The sequence below is a fragment of the Sciurus carolinensis genome, unplaced genomic scaffold (assembly GCF_902686445.1).
Source record: "Sciurus carolinensis unplaced genomic scaffold, mSciCar1.2, whole genome shotgun sequence".
NCBI lineage: Eukaryota > Metazoa > Chordata > Mammalia > Rodentia > Sciuridae > Sciurus > Sciurus carolinensis.
In genome coordinates this window covers 744,149-763,254 of record NW_025920150.1, presented here as the reverse complement: position 1 = coordinate 763,254, position 19,106 = coordinate 744,149, and the positions used below count along the sequence as shown (strand labels likewise).

The 19,106-nt window shown below is 39.9% G+C and overlaps 1 non-coding gene and 1 pseudogene across 1 annotated transcript; both read left to right on the top strand.

Annotated features, from left to right (window-relative positions):
• Window positions 1–1,166: 1,166 nt before the first annotated feature.
• LOC124974478 (cardiolipin synthase (CMP-forming)-like) lies at window positions 1,167–1,980 on the top strand (annotated as a pseudogene).
• A 14,958-nt stretch (window positions 1,981–16,938) lies between these two features.
• On the top strand, window positions 16,939–17,015 carry Trnap-ugg (transfer RNA proline (anticodon UGG)). The gene has a single exon. It is a non-coding gene; the product is annotated as a tRNA-Pro (tRNA).
• The last annotated feature ends 2,091 nt before the right edge of the window (window positions 17,016–19,106 follow it).

The following is a 19,106-nucleotide window of genomic DNA, read 5'->3' as shown; positions in this document are numbered from 1 at the left end:
CAAGGGCTCCTGTCCTCATTTGTCTCATGGACTTCCCATCATGTGACCCCTGTTTTGTTTTTTAAAAATCTCTGAGTCAAGATGAATAATATGTGCACTGCATCTGTCAACAACTTTCAGAAAAATTTGGCTTTTCGTGCCCGTTTCCTATAGGGATTTCTGTGAGAATTGGGATCCTCCTGAACACTCACTGAAGCAGTGAGTGTTCTCTCTGGGAGTATCTGCCGATAAGCAGGCAGCTTTTCTATTCAAAATATCTGACAGAACCCAGAGTGTCCACAGACATTGTGCATTATTGTGTTATGGAACATTGTCTGCATTATTTGTTCTTGTTTGGTAGTTGCTTTACACACTGCATAGAGGATATATTCTAAAGTACAGTTCTTGGTCTTATTGTAAGTATAAAAATATGTGCAGTTATGTCTGTGTATGTGTGTGTGTGTGTGTGTGTGTGTACTTGGTGGTAGACCAGAGGACTGTACCTTAGCTGATGGCGCAATATTTAATTATATAGACCAAAATAATGTTTCAATTTTTATAACAATTACAGATATTTGGTTGATGTGTAACTTATTTAAACCAGTTTAATTTCTTGAGTTGCCCAAACATGCATTTTAAATGTATATCTATGTAACCAGAGATCTTCATCCAGAAAGACAAAATGAAACAGAAAAAATAAAGATACACTGAACTGTATTTAAATTATTATATTAAGGAATATTACATTAAGTAAAATATTAAATTATATACATATAAAATGTTTATACAAGGAAGTCAAGCCTAAAATTAAATTGTGTGATTTTTACACAACTATTTGGATATATTACAAACCATGGAACTGAACATCCTTTGTGGATGAATTTTGTGGTTAATAAACTGTTAAAATACGAATGACTTGATATCTTAGTGTGAAGTAAGGAATGGCTTTGTTGAAAACATAAATTGATTTCTGCAGGAACAAATCTTAACTAGTTCAATAGTTGATATATAAATTAGGGCCTGTCTGATTTCCTCTTACACACACACACACACACACACACACAAATCCATAATGGTATTATTGACTAAATGCCAAAATTTCATTAAATTATCATTCAGTCTTGATGAAAATTTTCAGCTAGTGGAGCGTGCTGGGATTTGACACTAGGTTGGAGGCAGCAGGGGCCATGCTTTCCGGGGATTGCGGGATCTGGATGGAAAAGCAGTTGGCCGGTGATCCGGGATGCTGATCTCCGTCCGCTTCTGTCCCGAGGCACTGCCGCAGGGCCATGGTGGCCTTGCCTCGCGCTTGGCGCATGGCCCGTGGGGGGACCCTGCGAGTGGTTGTCTGGGTGCTGGGGTACAGCCAGGTAGGGGTTGCTACCGCTGGTGCCCTGCTGCCTGACCTGCCAGGCCAAGCACTGGTCGCTGCGCCTGGTCGCCCTTGCCCTGCCGCTGCCCAGAGCTGGTCCAGGGCCATTGCGCTTGGGCGGGCAAGGCGGCCCCCAGGGTCTGGGGCAGGAGGAGACGCCGCTGCGGGGGTCCGAGGAGGTGGGTGGGTCCGGGCAAGCGCCGCCAGTACGTATGAAAATCCTTGACAATCCCAAATATGTTGTCAATGACAAGAATTGTCTTGGACCCAGTTTTGGGATATTTGATTATTGAAGATTTTAATGTTGTACTAGGAGTTTTTGCTTTAGCTGGGCTAACCGATTTGTTCCACTTACTTATATGATAATTTCAAGAAATGTAATGTTGATTCCTGCTGTTTTTTATGTCAGACACCAAACCCTTCCAACAATGCGAACACTAGCTAAGTATTTCAATCCTTGTTATGCTTCTGCTAGGTGAAAACCAACGTTCATCAGCAAGGTAAACATGGCAGTTCAGTTAATCTTGGTGGCAGCTTCTTTGGCAACTCCGATTTTCAATTATGTTGATAGTATTTATCTTCAGATGCTTTGGTATTTTACAGCTTTCAACACAACTGCATCAGTTTAGTTATTATCATTATCCTTGGGGAAAACTGTTCAGGTGATAAAAGGCTGATGAGAGTCACCCATCACCATTAGAAAGGAAGCAATATACATAATTGGTGATAATGCCAGTGAAAATCTACAGGAGTTTTCCTATTTTGGTGTTCAGCTTGTAAAAGGACTTGTCAGAACAAACCAGGTCATCAAAATTGAAGTAATGTGCATTGAAAATAAGCTTGATCATGGGCATATGCATGTATTTTTAAATAAAAATAAAACTAGAATTTAGAATTTTTAATCTTAGGTTTCTTGATTATAAGTGAAGTATTACTCCAAGTATTGTCAGTCCTTTTTTATGTTTTTTTTTAAAAATATAGTTCAGAGCATGGAAACTGAAGTGTTGTCACCTGTCTCTAAAACCTAGATTGCTTACAAAGCCATAGTGAGCTCCCTAGGATTAAATGTATAATTTATACAACTTGGCTATTTGTTTTATGTTTGATTTTTAAATCTGTATAGATATTAACAGTTCATGTGGTTAATATTTGATCATTTAGGATAGTGAGAATAAAGTTATCTTAGCTGTGAATGAAGCAAAGTTGTAAAGAAATATAAATATGGTAAGTTTTGAAAATAAATCAGATCAAACAAAATAGGAGGTGTTGAAGCTCATGTTCAGTAGTCTTCCAGCCTCTCAGGTGCCTAATAGTTAATATATCAGGATAACAAGTAACAAAAACTGTTGAAATATGAGAAGTAGTCCATTAGCCCTTTCATCTAAAAGCAGTGAGTTACATCATGACTTTCAACTATATTTCTAACACAATATTTGTAAGATATTGGAACCTGTACTCATATATTGTGTAAATAAGAGGAAACTATGGTTTTCAAAGATTTTTTAAACTTTGGGAAATCTTCTTTTGTTAAACGTTAAAAGAATAAAAGCTGGGAAAAAACTACCTTTGAAAATAAAACAAAAAAAATTCAGCAAGTTGATAAAATTTCAAAAAATTGATAAAAGGGGCATTTGCTTGTCTTCCTTCCTTCCTTTCTTCTTGGAGGTAAGTAGTCTAGAAAGCTTGGTGTATGTAGGGGAAATAATCTTCATGCCTGGAGTGGAGAATATTTTGTAGAATGCTGAGAAATAAGGTTGAGGAAGAAGCTGGAACTGGAGGATGAATCACAACCAACAAAGACCAGATTAGATTAGTGTTGGGAGAAATCCTAGTTCTTTGCTCACAGCAGTTAATGTCTCAAGTGTGTAAACCTGCAGAGAGGAGCATTCCGCTCAGACCACCTAGGAATGTAAACAACTGCCCCAAGTTGACTTAGGGTTACCAAGGGAACCTGAGTAGAACCCTGGTGGTCTAATCCCCCGTGGCACATTGTGATTGGGTAAGAAACTTATAAAATGTATACCTGTTCCTTCAATAAACGAGTTTGAAGGCTGCTCACTACAAACCTGCTTCTACCCAACTCCCGGAGAGTGGGGGTCTTGACTCCACAGACCTTACCTGTGACTCAGCTAGCCTGGCATTCCTACATTTGTAAATATTTTAAAAGCTGAATGTTGTTAAGGATTATGACAAATAGTAGTGAATCATGCATCTTGTGCAAAGAACCAGGGTTTTAAGAAAGTTGCACCCTCATGACCTAACCATCTTCCAAAGTCCTCACCTCCTAACATTATCACCTTGGGGATGAAGGAAACATTAGAAGTTGGAGGGAATATATTGCTTAGAAAAAAATGATAGCATTTACTTTGGAGATTATTTTGCATCTCAATTTTAAAGGATTGTGCCATTGTTTTTGTAATATCTGTTGTTGCTATTCTAATTTTTTCAAATCCTTTTTGTTACCTATTATTTATTTGGGGGATTTAAAAATCTATTCTTGCATTTGTGGTGCAGCTCAGTGGTGGCATATTTACTGATATGCAGTCCCTGGATTTATTCCCAGCACTCAAAAACAAAACCAATGCTGGTTCTTTCTTTGTTTTCTGAAAGTTCATGCTCATTTGCCTTCCCAGAGCCTTTTTTCAGTTCTTGGATTGAACACTGAATGAGTCCTTTCCAATTGGAAATTTTTAGTCTTGTTAAATCTTGAATTTTCTGATCATTTTCTCCCCTATATTTTCTCTACTCTAAATTTCTTAAATGTGTATTATTTTCTTATTGGACACTCTGGAATAATCATTGAATTTTCTTATTATTTTTCTTCTACATCTTTTATCATTGTTGTACATTTTGGGATATCATCACTTTATTGTCTGACTCTTCCATTCAACTTTTTAATTTTTGTTCTCAGTTTTAATATCTATTAGTGAAAGATAAATGTAGAGTGTTCTTGTCTCATGAAACACCAAATATATAATTTTTAGAAATTTGTATTTTAGTCTCTGTCTTTTCTGAGTCCCTAAATTTATTTGTCTGGTTTCTGTCTTTCAGGTTAAGGCAGACTACCTCAAGTGTCTGGGGGTCCTTGGCTACCTTTGTTAAGGGTGAGTCTCTAAAAGAGGTTTTTGGGAGCTCTGTGCATGCAGATGTGTGTCATGTACTGGCCAGTGGGTTTCACTTTGCTGTGAGTTAGGCTGGTCATGTCACTTCTTCAGCTGACTCTCTCATGGGCCTCCCAGCAATGCAGGTGAAGTTCTAGACCTTGAAGCTGGTGGGCCAGGGGCCAGTCCAATTAGGTCCACTTTGGACGTGATCAACTCCCAAAGCAGCTGACCCTTTCTGTACTCTCCTAACCTGCCTTCCCCTAGTTTGCTGGTTAAAACCATAGTTAATCGAGTGTCCCTGGGTTGAATCCCTGGCACCAAAACAAAACAAAATGTGTCAACAAAGTCAAAAGGCAACACAAAGAACAGAGAAAATATTTGCAAATCATATATGTGATCAAGGGATTAATATCCAGAAAATATATAGAACTCCTAAATATCAAATAGTTTTCCTTCCCTGGAAAAACAAGTGGCAGTGAAATAGGTGAGCTGGGTTGAGGAGGCAGCAACACTAGAGGTTTGAGCCATGGGTACACAGTGGACCCTCCAGAGGGGACCTGGTGAGGGCTGTGGCAGGTGACATGTAGACCTTGCTTGCTTCCAAGTCCTGAGCCTGCCTGGGGATCCTTTAATTATTTATGATTTGAATTTTACTTCCTAGAAAGGCCCTTTCCACCTCCCACCATGGGCTGTCTGGTCAGAAGGGGAATCTTTCTTTGGTGCAGACAAAGGTCCCAAGAGGCTACTGCCATGGTGTGAGAAGTGGAAGATGGCTTACTGGCCAGAGGCACTAGCAGAGACCAAGTCCCAGGTAAACAAACCTTTACTTTATAAACATTTGCAATTGTCACTAAAGATCAAACATATCTTTTACTGGGGCTTTGCGATAGTACTGTCCTTGGGAACCAGAGCTGGATGATTATGTGAGAAGTGACACTCTGATACAAGAAAGGCTTCTGTTAGGATTTGGATATGAGGTGTCCCCAAAAAACTCATGTGATGCAAGGCAGAAGTGTTCAGAGGGGAAATGATTAGATTTTAAGAGTTATAACATCACCTGTGGATTAATCCTTTTGATAGATAAATAGTTCAAAAAGATTTCATTACTGGGTGGTAACTGTAGACAGGGTAGGGTGTGGCTGGAGAAATTAGGTCACTGGTGGATGCTTTTAGAGTTAGTATTTTGTGTCACTCTGCTTTCTGGCTGCCATGAGTTAAGGTACTTTTCTCTGCTACACCCTTCTCCCATAATGTGCCACCTCACCTTGGGCCCAGAGCCATGGAGTCAACTGACCAGGGACTAATATCTCTGAAACCTTGAGCCAAAATAAACTTTTCCTCCTCTAAGGTGTTCTTGTGAGGTATTTTGGTCACCACAATGAACAGCTAATGAACATATTTTCCCTACCATTTACATGAATTCTCCACCTTGCATGGGGTGAAGGAGGGACCCATAATACCTGAATCACTTTCTCCTGTGACTGTGTACTTTGTGCTGATAAGAAGATGCTGAAGGGAAGGAAACACCACCTTACAACCTCCACTCTGACTCTGTCTTCAACGTCACTGCCTCTCATCTCTGATGAGCTCTCTTACTGTAAATAGTATCTGACAAGAAATAACTCATCTTCCCTATTTACTTAGAAGACTAATATTTCAGTCTCCACAATTTGCAATTATCTGATCATTTGATGTGATGCAAAGCCAACACAAAGGAGAAGGACCCTGTGTAATAGTGGATTCTCCCTTACCCAGTGAAAGAAGATTCATTTACAGATGAAACCAAGCAAATACCAAGTGACCAGCATGAGTCTGAGCACTTAATGGAAAGAAACACCCCATAGGCTATTATTCCCCACCACAATCAAAGCACACTTGAAAGAAAAATGTTAAATTCAGTTATTTTTAATTTATATTCACCAAGTGTGTCATCCAATAGGATACAACACATGACTAACTCAAATGATGCATAACTTTCATAATTTAAACTTCAGTTATTAGGAAATATCTCAGCTTCTTCTACCCACTGGATGAAGGACAATTTGTTCATTTTATATACAGAAACCCTACAGCATACATGTGAGATTTTTAGCCTTTGCCTTTTCCAACTTGGCAATGTGAACCATGGATTTTGGACCCAGGATGTTGCCTTTCCAGTGGTGAAGGCTCTCATCACATCTGTCATTGGAGTTGGTTATGATAGCTTCCACCAGCTTAGCCAGAGCTCCTTTGTATTCGGAGTTACCCTGTGTGAATGCAACAGTGATGTATGTCTTCCAGTGAACCATACATCCCAGCCTGGTCTTCCCCTTGATGATGCAGTAAAGGGACTCCCATCTTGTGACAGAAGGCAGGAAGGAAGACAACCAGGTTGATTGGATCCATGTCATGTTCAGTCACCACCAGCTGAGACTTCTTGTTCTCCACCAAAGTGGTGACAGTATTGACCTCTGCTCGAAGGACAGTCTCTTCATGGGGACATCCCCTTTGCCAACAGCCTTCTTCTCAGCCAAAGCCAACAGCCCCTGCTTCTTCTGCTCATCTCTGGTCTGTATTTGTTGGCAAGCTTAAGCAACTGGGTGACTATTTGGGTAAAAGGCCTGGATGAACTAGTTAATTGTGAAGCACTTTCAGCTGCTTATAGAGAATACCTGTTTGCTGCTGCAGCCAGATATAGTGGGGCCATTTTTCAAAGTGGGTAAGGTCCCTTTGTATCGTGCTCCCTGCCCGCAGAGAGACACGACACCGGATCGGAGCAAGTTCTTTATTTTTTGCTATCTGCTACTTCTGGCTGGCCGCGCGCGGCCGCTCTTGCAAGGGCCTTACATTACATGCAACAACCAATCAGCTTATAGATCACGAGGAGAAAGCATGGACAGTAATGGAGCATAATAGTGTGCATATAGCAAGCATGCAGTGTCCACGAGGACCCATGGCCAATCACATTAACTTCCTCAAATAACGCCACTTGTTGCACAGAGAATTAGTCTGCTGGAGGTACCTGGTTTTGCTCTCAGCACTTCCTTGGCACATTGCCAGGCGCCATCTTGGCCGCATCATAGGGCTGGGGTCCGCGGCACCCCGACAGCTCCCCCTTTTTTATTTATTAAAAGAATGCTGGCTCGGGACCGTGCCTGTCTTAGGCGGAGTGGTCAACCATCGTCCTTACCCGTCATCGGATAACTGCAGAGCATGCTACAGCTCCTGTCTTAGGTCGGTACGAGGTTACCTCCTTCCTTACCCATCATTGACTACCGGTCCAGCATGCTCAGCCAGACTTGAGGAGAGCTGCCAGCCTCTAAGGCCATCATGGCTTGATGGAAAATGATGCGATCTCTGGCATGAACTTGGCGTATACGCATGATAAAGCGTGTGAGGAAGATAATTGCAATAATCATTAACATACACAATGCTTCCATTCCTGCCCATTGCTTTACAAAACTGAAAGAGGATAACCAACTTTGCATTTCAGATATAGGGGCTATATTAACTCTAGTAGAATTAAGGCTAACAATTTGTGATCTAAGAATGGCAGTAAGATTATCAAATTTATAAGACCAGTTGGCACGTAGCTGAGTAGATATGATTTTAGACAAATTTGCTGCATAACTAAGATTATGATAAGCTACAGGTGTAACGCACAGTCCTGGCAGATGATAAATACACCCCACGTTTAACAGTTCCTGTAAAAGGTCCATCTGTTCTTGAAGTAAGTCCACACGCTGGTTCACCAAAAGTAGTCCTGCTTTTAGGTGTTGATCCACTGTTTGTTGAGTAGACAGAGCAGTAGCTGTCTGCTGGACCACATCATTAAGCTTAGTTGCTGACTGTACTGATGTCGTCAAGGCTACAGCTGCTGCAGCGGCTCCTGTTGCTGATGCAACTACAGTGGTAATGACTGCTACGGTGATTCCAAAATCCCTCTTATTTCTGGAAAGCAATACTGGCAATTCATCATCTGTAACAGAAACTGGCATAGGCAGAAAAGTAGGGATTCGCATGATGACCGCTCGGGAGAAATTGGCAGCATTCCAACATTGAGAAAGGTAGCATCTAGATTGAGAGCAATTAAGGTTTGTGCTATTAGTGTTAGTTAGTAAAAACATAAAAGGAGGGAACACACAGACTGGGGTGGACAAGAATGAAAGATTTTGAGTACAATTAGTAGTAGTCTTGGCTCCACTCCTGTTAACTCAAGTCCACTTCATAGAATTCCATTCGCATTGTCTGAAAGATCCTCCTTTAAGAGCAAAAAAAGATTGTAAATTAGTATATCCTGAAGTCGAGGTAAATAGCAACCAGTTATCAAAAGGATTAGTGCGCCTTCCACCAAATTTGCCGTCATAATCATCAAAGTCATCAGTGGTATGCTGAGAAGTAAAATTTGGTGTGAAGAAAAATCCATGTTGAACTGGGGCTGCTTGCTCAGCATTTTGACAACCTGTCCAGGTAGGAAGTGTGGAAAATTTTGGATTACATGGAGGAAAACGTCTGGGAGTTTTAAATCCATTAGTGGGAAGTGGTAATTTGTGAGGTATAAGTCCTGTAATCAAGGTGGCTGCCCCTTCCCTATATTCCATTGATATGGTTATGTGTGTACCATTAACAAATTGAAGACCAAGCGTACTATAGCCTTGGGGTAGAGCATCAGGAGAATCCCTGGATGTAAAGAAACCCTGTACCTGCTTTTGGAGAACAATACAAGGGTTAAAGTCATTACTACTAATAGCATTATCCTCAGGTATATCAAAGCACAAGGTTCCAGGGAGGGAGAAAGTGGAAAAATTGTATAGATGAGTATCTGGATCAAAAGACGTAGTGGGTAATCCTGTAGCCATCTTGGTGGTGAACAACGGAGGAAGTAAAGAGGAAGTATTAGTTAACGGTAAAGGATATGGCCAGGCTTTAACTATCGCCCATAATTCTCGTGTCTTCACCAGTGTCAACATCATCATTAGTAGGGCGCTTATCAGCACGATGTTCTTCATCGTTACTTTGATGCACCAGTCTGGTCAACCTTTCAGGTATCCAAATTGGTGTTTGCTGATTCTGTGGGAAGACACAAACAGACCCTCGGACCCACTGAAGAACTGGATCTGGACCTTTCCATATACCTGTGAGAATATCTTTCCATTTTACCCACATTTGAGTACTTGTGGGATTAGCATGTCTCTCTGCAGCCGTGCTTCCATTTTTGTCCACATTTAAAAAATTTAAAATAAAGAGTACTAAATTTAGTTTGTCTTTAGGTGCTCTAAAGTCAGCACCTATTCCCCCTTTTTGTCTTATTAAACAATTTTTTAATGCTAAATGAGTGCGTTCCACTATTCCTTGTCCTTGAGGATTATAAGGAATTCCTGTGATGAGCTGTATACCAAAATTTTTGGTGAATAGAAGAAAACTTTTGGATGTGTAAGCTGGCCCATTATCAGTTTTGATGATTTTTGGAATGCCCCAGGCTGCAAATGTTTGTAAACAATGTTGTATAACATCTTTAACCTTTTCACCAGTGTGAGCTGAGGCCATGATTACCCCTGAAGCGGTGTCTACTGAAACATGAATATACTTGAGATTTCCAAATTCTGAAAAATGAGTAACATCCATTTGCCAAATATGATTAGGTAACAGTCCTCTGGGATTTACTCCAACAGACTGTACTGGCAATAGGGTGGCACAATGTTGACATGTTTTAACAATTTGTCTAGCAACATCTTTAGAAATATTGAACTTTCTTCTAAGAGTAGAATTAACATGAAATTGTGAATGAAACATCTTAGCTTGTTCTAATAGTGTAAAAGCAAAGATGGTTTTTGTGGCTTTATCAGCTTTAGCATTTGCTTTGGCAAGTGGTCCTGGTAGGCCAGAATGAGCTCTAATATGTCCTACATAAAAGGGGTATTTGCGGTCTAAAATTAGGACACGCAAGGTTCGAAAGTAAGGAGCAACTGTGGATCCATCGGGAATATAAGGCACAGTTTCTAAACAAGGTATTGATTGTACTATATAATAACTGTCAGATAACAGATTAAAAGGTTGATCCATCATGATATTAAAAGCTAAGACTACTGCAGCAAGCTCCACTACTTGGGCAGACGAGGAAGGGAGAATGATGGTTTCAGTTTTATCTCCAACTATTACTGCTCCCACTCCATTTTTAGATCCATCAGTAAATATTGTTTGGCAATGACGCAAAGGCTGCATCTTTGTAATTTTTGGAAATATAATTGGAGTATTTTTACAAAACTGTATCCATGGATGTTTAGGATAATGGTTATCAAATGTTGCTGTGGTTGAGCAATATAAAACAGCCCAATCATCATCATGCTGAATCAACCACTGCATTTGTAGTTTAGTATAGGGAATAATAATGACCTTAGGGTGACTTCCAAATATGGTAATACAGGCCTCTAACCCTTTATATATCAACTGAGCTATTGCTTTAGGAAATGTTTGTAACTGTTTTGTGGGCGATGCTGGGAGATTGATACTCTGTAAAGGTCCTCCTTGCCATAGAATTCCATATGGGCTATGTTGTTCTAGGATAATAATCAACATTAGAGGTTGGGATGGATCACATCTTTCTGTATGATCTGATTGCAATCTCTGTTCTACCAACGTGAGAACCTTTTGTGCTTCCGAAGTAAGGACTCTCGGGGAATGGAGATTAGGGTCTCCTTTAAGTATATTAAATAGAGGTTTCAGCTCTCCTGTGGTAATCTTTAAATATGGCCTAATCCAATTTATATCTCCAAGGAGTTTTTGAAAATCATTTAGATTTTTAAGCTTATCGGTTCTAATGGTTAATTTTAAAGGCTTTACCATAGTAGCTGTAAGCTTAGTACCTAGATATTCTTGAGTTTCTCCCATTTGTAGTTTTTCTGGAGAGATGTTTAAGCCATATTGTTGTAGAGTGGAAATTAAAAATTGTAAAGCCTTTTCCAAGAATTGTCTGTTTTTGTGGCAGATAAGGATATCATCCATGTAATGATAAATCAATAAATCTGGAAAATTGTCTCTTGTAGGTTTTAAGGCTTTATCTACATATATTTGGCATAACGTGGGACTATTAGTCATGCCTTGAGGCAGCACGGTCCACTCAAATCTTTGGTCAGGCTGTGCATGATTGAGAGAAGGTAAGGTAAAAGCAAACCGCCAACAATCCCTTCTATGTAATGGGATTGAGAAAAAACAATCTTTTAAATCTAAAATGACAGTGGGCCAATTTTTAGGTAAAGCTGTAACTAAAGGCAATCCCCATTGTATAGGACACATAGGGAACATCTGTGCATTAATGGCTCTTAAATCATGTAATAGTCTCCACTTTCCAGACTTTTTCTTAATGACAAAGATAGGAGTATTCCAGGGAGAAGTAGAAGGTTGTAAATGTCCTGCCTGTACTTGTTCTTGTACTAGTTTATGAGCCGCTTCTAACTTTACTGTAGTAAGGGGCCACTGTTGAATCCATTGTGGCTCATCATTTTTCCAAACTATTGGAATTGGTGTAATAACAGTGGCCCCTACATAAAACCCAGCCCTCTGAAATCATTTTTTGGAGGAGGTAAGGGCAAGGGTTGTAGTGATCCCTGTTGTTCTCGACCTAATCCTTGACTTTCTGTATATTGCATCTTTTTCATCATATGTGTCACAGGTTTAGAATTAATATTTGTTGTTAATTTAGCATTCATTTGAGTTAAGACATCTCTCCCCCATAAGGAAATAGGTATTTTACAGATATATGGTTGAAAAATCCCTGAATGGCCCTCATTATCCCTCCAGGACAGCGAAGCAGCACTCTGGTTAGGTGATTGAGCCACACCCAAACCTTGTAAATTTTGATTAGCTGTAACTACAGGCCAACCTTTGGGCCAAACTGCCTCACTTATTATACTTTTATCAGCTCCTGTGTCCAGTAATCCTATAAAAGGTTTATGTCCCACTATTAACTGCATTATGGGCCTATCTTGGAGGTCCATAGTAAAATTAGCCCAGGGTCCTCCTGTAGACCCAAATCCGTTAGTTCCCCTTATTGTCTTCTTACTAGGCCACAAGGAATGCTGACTAGGTAAAATTAACATTTGTGCTATCCTATCTCCTGGAGAAATGACTGTGATTCCTTTGGGTGAAGAAACCATAGCCTTAACTTGTCCTTGAAAATCAGGATCAATTACTCCTGGGTGGACTATAAGACCTCTTAAGGTAGAAGAACTTCTGCCTAGAAGCAATCCTACTGAATTTGCCGGAATATTTCCCTCCCAATCTGTGTCTACCATTTGTACACCCATATCAGGGGTTAATACGAGTCTGGAGGTGGCACAGATGTCCAATCCTGCACTTCCTGAGGTGGCTCTTCTTTCCTGAGCTTCATTCCTTTTTCGGTTGGAGGATACCACTGTCGTGGCACTTGTTGAATCACCCCGTATATTTGTTGTGGGCCCCGGGGCGGGCCCCTCACCCCGTTTTTTTGTAGCTTGGGGTTAGTTGGTAAAGGATTCCCTTCTTTGTCCCTAACGGAATGACATTCACTAAGCCAATGATTTCCTTTTTTACACCGAGGACATAACCCGGGCCCCTTTCCTTGGCCATTGTTCCTGGAAGGGCAACATGCTCTCAAGTGTCCCATCTGTCCACATATGAAGCAGGAACCAGGAGGTCCCCCTTTTTTACCCCCTCCTCTTTGTGCTAATGCTGTGGCAAGAACAGAGGTTTGTCTGTCGAGTGCCGCAATAAATGCAGCACTATTTCCAGAGGCCTCATTAATGTCTTTGCAAACTCTTAAATAAGTAGACAAGTCTTTATTTCTCCATGGCCTGATGGCATCTTTGCACCATTTATTGGCTTGTTCATAGGCTAACTGTTTTATTAATGGCATTGCTTGATCAGCATCTCCAAAAATTTTAGAAGCTGTTTGAATTAATCTATCAACGAAGTCTGCATAGGGCTCATTACTTCCCTGGGTAACTTTTGACAACTGTCCTTGTAAATCTCCTGACCCTTGTAGGGTTTTCCATGCTTTAATAGCAGCCACAGCAATTTGAGCATACACTGCAGGATGATAATTAATCTGTGCCTGGACTCCCTCATAAGGCCCTGTTCCCATCAACATGTCTCTGTCTACCTGCGGATTCCCTGAAGTTGCATTGTGCCTTGCAGTGTCCATTGAAATTTCCTGCCAAGCTGTTTTCCACATAAGATACTGTCCCCCTGACAAGGTTGCTCTAGCTAGATTAGTCCAATCCAAAGGTAGCATATTTAAGGACATCATGGTCTCTACCAGTGAGACTGTAAAAGCCGATTGAGGCCCATAAGTGCTCACTGCTTCTTTCAGCTGTTTAACAATTTTAAAATCTAACAGCTGATGAAACCTTTGATTTTGGGCATCCTCAAATACTGGATATGTAGCATTTTGTAAGGAGGCCCACCCTCGGTGTCTGCTGTGGTGTTCCTTTTTCTTAAACTCCATAGGTGGTGCACTAGGGGCAACAGGTGTACTAAGCAGTCTAGGCGCTAGGGGGCACTCAGGTTGCACGCTTAACTTTCCCATAGCTTCTTCAAGTTCTTCCCCAGTGAGTTCCTCTTCGGAACTTTCTCTTTCCGTATAATTTTCTCTTTCTGAATTCTGAGAACATGATCGTTCCTCTTTAATTTCTTCTAAGATCTGACTTCCTTCTTCTAAAGGCCCCTTTAAATCCCTAAAAGGGTTTTTTGATTTACCTTGCTGCATCAAACAAGATTTAATAAGCAACCATATGGCCAGTGTTCCCATTGGCAATGGCTCTCGTCTCTCCGCATCGCGCAAATCCTCTCCTAGCTGCTCCCACTGAGGAAGATTTAGTAGCCCTTCGTCTAAAAACCACGGAGAGACTTTCTCTACAGTATCAAGAAACTTCAAAGCCGTCTTTGCCTTCAATGGTGTTCCGTGATTTTTTAATAGTTCTCTAAGAGGCTGCTGCATTCTAATCTTAGACAGTTCCGTTCCCATGATTAAATCTTACAGCACTACGAGCTAGTTTAAACACACAAACAAAAAGACAAGCGCGTGCATGCGCACACACACGCTCACGCACGCACATACATACACAGTTTGGTACCACTGTATAAGTCTGTATTTGGCCACTTCACTCGTCCCTCCCACGGGGATCCTTTTGTTATGAATTGTCGCGGCTCCGCGATCGTTGAGATGTCTCACCTTTTGTACTCTTGGACTAATTTTGTCTTGATTTGAGAACTTATGTGAACTTACCCTTATGTCTTTACTCATTCTCGGCTTGTTTCGGCACCATTTATCGTGCTCCCCGCCCACAGAGAGACACGACACCGGATCGGAGCAAGTTCTTTATTTTTTGCTATCTGCTACTTCTGGCTGGCCGCGCGCGGCCGCTCTTGCAAGGGCCTTACATTACATGCAACAACCAATCAGCTTATAGATCACGAGGAGAAAGCATGGACAGTAATGGAGCATAATAGTGTGCATATAGCAAGCATGCAGTGTCCACGAGGACCCATGGCCAATCACATTAACTTCCTCAAATAACGCCACTTGTTGCACAGAGAATTAGTCTGCTGGAGGTACCTGGTTTTGCTCTCAGCACTTCCTTGGCACATTGCCAGGCACCATCTTGGCTGCATCATAGGGCTGGGGTCCGTGGCACCCCGACACCTTTGCAGCTAAATTTTCTCTCCAATGGAAATATTCTATGCCATGTGTGTTTGTGTGTGTGTGTGTGTGTATGTGTGTGTGTGCATGACTAACATTTACTATTTATTCATTAATAAAAAGTTTACAGTACAAGCCCTTTATCCCAGTCCATGTACTCAGTAAAAGATTAACAATAAACCCTGGATGACACATACATAATATTTTGGCATGATTTAAACATTTAAAAACAATTTATATTTAACACATCACATGACTACTTTTGCTTTTAACAAAGTAATAATCAGACATGGTATCAAATACGTATAATTTTTCATTTAGAAATAAGACTAACCATAAGATTACAATAACAAAGTTTAACCCATTAATTGTAAACTATCTTCATTTTTCCTTCTTCAAGTTGCTGTTCCATGTCTTAAACTGAACTGGTCAAATTTGAGCACATTTCCATTTGGAGTGACAGACTTTCATTCAGAGCAATAGATTTTCAATGTTTCTTTGAAATTTTAAAATGTTGGTAATTCCATATACAGTACCATATCACATAACACAGAGGTATTAACAGTAATCATGGAGTATATTTACTCCATGGTTATAATATAGAAAGTCTCAATATTACTCAGTAATAAATAATGATAAAATTATGGCATTTGCAGTCAAATGGATGAAATTGGAGAATATCATGCTAAGTGAGATAAGTCAATCTCAAAAAACCAAAGGAGGAATGATCTCACTAATAAATGGATGATGACACATAATGGGGGGTGGGAGGGGTTAGTGTTAGGGTTAGATTTAGGGTTAGGGAGGGGGGCAAGAATGGAGGAAGGAAGGACTGTATAGAGGGAAAAGAGGGGTGGGAGGGGTGAGGGTGAAGGGAAAAATAACAGAATGAATCAAACAACATTACCCTATGTAAATTTATGATTACACAAATGGTATGCCTTTACGCCATGTACAAACAGAGAAACAACATGTATCCCATTTGTTTACAATAAAAAATAAATTAAAAAAAAAAGAAAAACAAAACAAAACAAAAATAAAGTCTCTGCAAGTTGTAAAATATGTTTCACTGACCATGGGGGCACTGCTTAGATAGATATATGATAAAATCTTTAACTATAAACAGTTCCAGTGTTAACCTTTTCTACATGAAAATAAAAGTCAAAATGATCATTATTTTAAGAACATTAAATGACTCTAAAACACAATACAGTTTTTTTTCTTTTGATGGTGCTGAGGATTAAACCCAAGTCCTTGTACATGCTTGGCAAGCATTCTAACACTGAGTTACTTCCCCAACCCTCAAAATAAACTCTTAATAGTATTTGCAGATTTTTTAAGAGTCCAAAGTAATAAAAATGTAAGCTTCATCTTTTTTATGCAGATTATTATAAAAGGATTATAGCCATAATTCAAGTGACTATTTACAAGGTAAGTAATGATTTGAAAATATGCTCAATTTAAAGGTCACATGTTGAAGGTTTAAGAATTAAATATAATAATATAAGTCACTAGTTAGGTTAACAAAAAGGCTTTATGTACAGTACACTCACTTTTCAGGAGTGCAGAGAAGTTTAAAAGCAAAAACACCAGCTGGTGGGGCAGAGGGGCAGGCTGTGAGTCTGCACATTTTGACCCCCTCCAAGGGTTAGAGTACACCTCTAATACCATAACTAAAGCATGTCAGAACTTTAATCATAAGTAATTGCTGCTATGAAAATCAGAAAATGGTTACCAGCATTTAAACTAATGTTAGGGTACACTGCCCAAGAAAAATGGAACCCCAGAGGGAGAACATTATTACATTGTGTAAGAATTGCCACTTTGTGGCCTGGGGATATAGCTCAGTTGGTAGAGTGTTTGCCTTGGAAGCACAAGGCCCTGGGTTCAATCCCCAGTACCGATACCCTCCCCCAAAAAAAGAATTGCCATTTTTTGTTGCCAAACATGCTATGCTAGGCAACTGTTGGGGTACAGAGGTGAAATTTTCTCATGGGAGAAGCATTTCCTACATGACATGGAGTCTTAGGGTAAAATAGAATCTGTTTGGTCATTGTCCATATAGCCTGGCCCATAACAAAACCAGGACTAAATATTTCGCTAAGAACTTCTATTACTAACTTAATAGAAGATTTTATATAGAAAAAGCTAATGTATTTAGATACAATGCCTATTAAGTGTATGTGACAAAAATGAAATATGAGGATTATGAATTCAAATTTTCAGGCCTCTAATATTAGACATTTTTATCCATATTTTGGCCACTTCTTCAACAGAAGCCAATTCTCAAATGTGAGTCACAGACTCAGTGAATATACCTGCATCTCTCCCAGGATTGGTTTTCTAACACGTTAGGGAAGAGACCTTAGGATATATGGGTGAGCCTTCAATGTTCAAGGAGTATGGGCAGATAAAGGACTGCAACAGGCAGTTAGCTCATATTTTCTATTCCAGACATTTCTGCTTTAAATATTTTACTAGCTGTGGATAGAGCTGGGAAGGCTTCCAGTGGGCCACTGCAAGACACATCTTTACTCTGGTGTTCATTTATCCAAGATGTAACTTACCTGTGTTAACATTACCCCCTTATCAGCACAAGTAATTAAGAGTAGGTTATAGTATTTCTAGAAATTCAGCACAACACCAAGAAGCACAAGGAGGAGTGCAAGCAGTCAATATTGGATTACATAGTGAGATGATGCCTTTACAATGTTTATGGCCTATAATGTTAACCGAATAAAGGGGGAAACACCCTGTGAGTGTCACACAATTGTATCAGACTATTAAACAGTACAATAACATCGAGAAGTTTATTTAGTTCTCACAAATAATTTTGCAGATCTATACAGTGAAAAGCTAGACTGACCTAGGGGTAAAAATCCTTACACTGAAAACAAAATATCTTTTAGTCCCATAAATCATATGTAATCAAATGTTAAGGGAAAATATTCCATAACCACGTGGGTTGTGCAGAATCTATTTAATGTCATATGCATTTACTTTTTAGCCAAACTGGGCAAAAACAATGTATCCTTTTGCTTTTTTATGCATTTCAAAATTCACTTATATCAATGTTCCTTTCCACCCCAATTCATTCCATTACCAAACAGGAATGAGATAATGGGTAAGAATAGTATTCTTGATTGTTTCTCTTTTTTTCCTTTGGAATAAAACTTTTTCAAAATGTTTTTAAAAAGTTTTGTTAAATCTTTTTTGAAGTTGGAAGGATAACAAAAGTTATAAATTTTTCTTCAAGCAAAATAAATAAGTAAATAGTCATTAAATGTCAGTAATTCATCTTAATTATTAGTTATCCACTTGGTGAGGATCTTACAGTCATGTATATAAGCACTGCCCAGGGATATGCCCAGTTCTTACTGTCACAGGAGCAGCGACTATGTCCCACATGCTGGACCTTTCTTCATTTTCTTCTCTCCTCAGTCAGAGGGTATGATAGCCAGAAGGCCACATGATTCAATGATTCCCATCTCCTGGTATCTATGTCACCTTTGTGTAATCTCCACCTTCACTTTAACAAGGTGGTCAGTGTGACCAATACAATATAGCATATGTTAGAAGTGACAATGTCACTTTCCAGATCAGGTTATGAAGGACACTGTGACCCACTCTTCATTCTGCGATTGGGTCATTAGCTCTGTGTTTAGCCAGTTACAATGTCTTGAGGACACTCAGTGAGCCCTTTGGAGAGGTCAGTGGGCAGTGGAGATCTGCCCACAACACTCAAGGGAGGGCTCAGTTGACTGCAGCCTCATGAGAAATCTTGTGGCAGAATCATTCAGCTACTCCACCCCTATTGCTGACCCTCAGAACCCGTGTGAGAGAACATGTTGTGGTTTGTATCTGGAATGTCCCCAAAGTCTTTTGTGTTGAAGGCTTGTCCCCAGTGCAGCAATGTTCAGAGGTGAGACTTTTGGAAAGAGATTGAATCATGAAGACTCCCCTCTCATCAATGGATTAATCCATCCTCAGCTGAAAA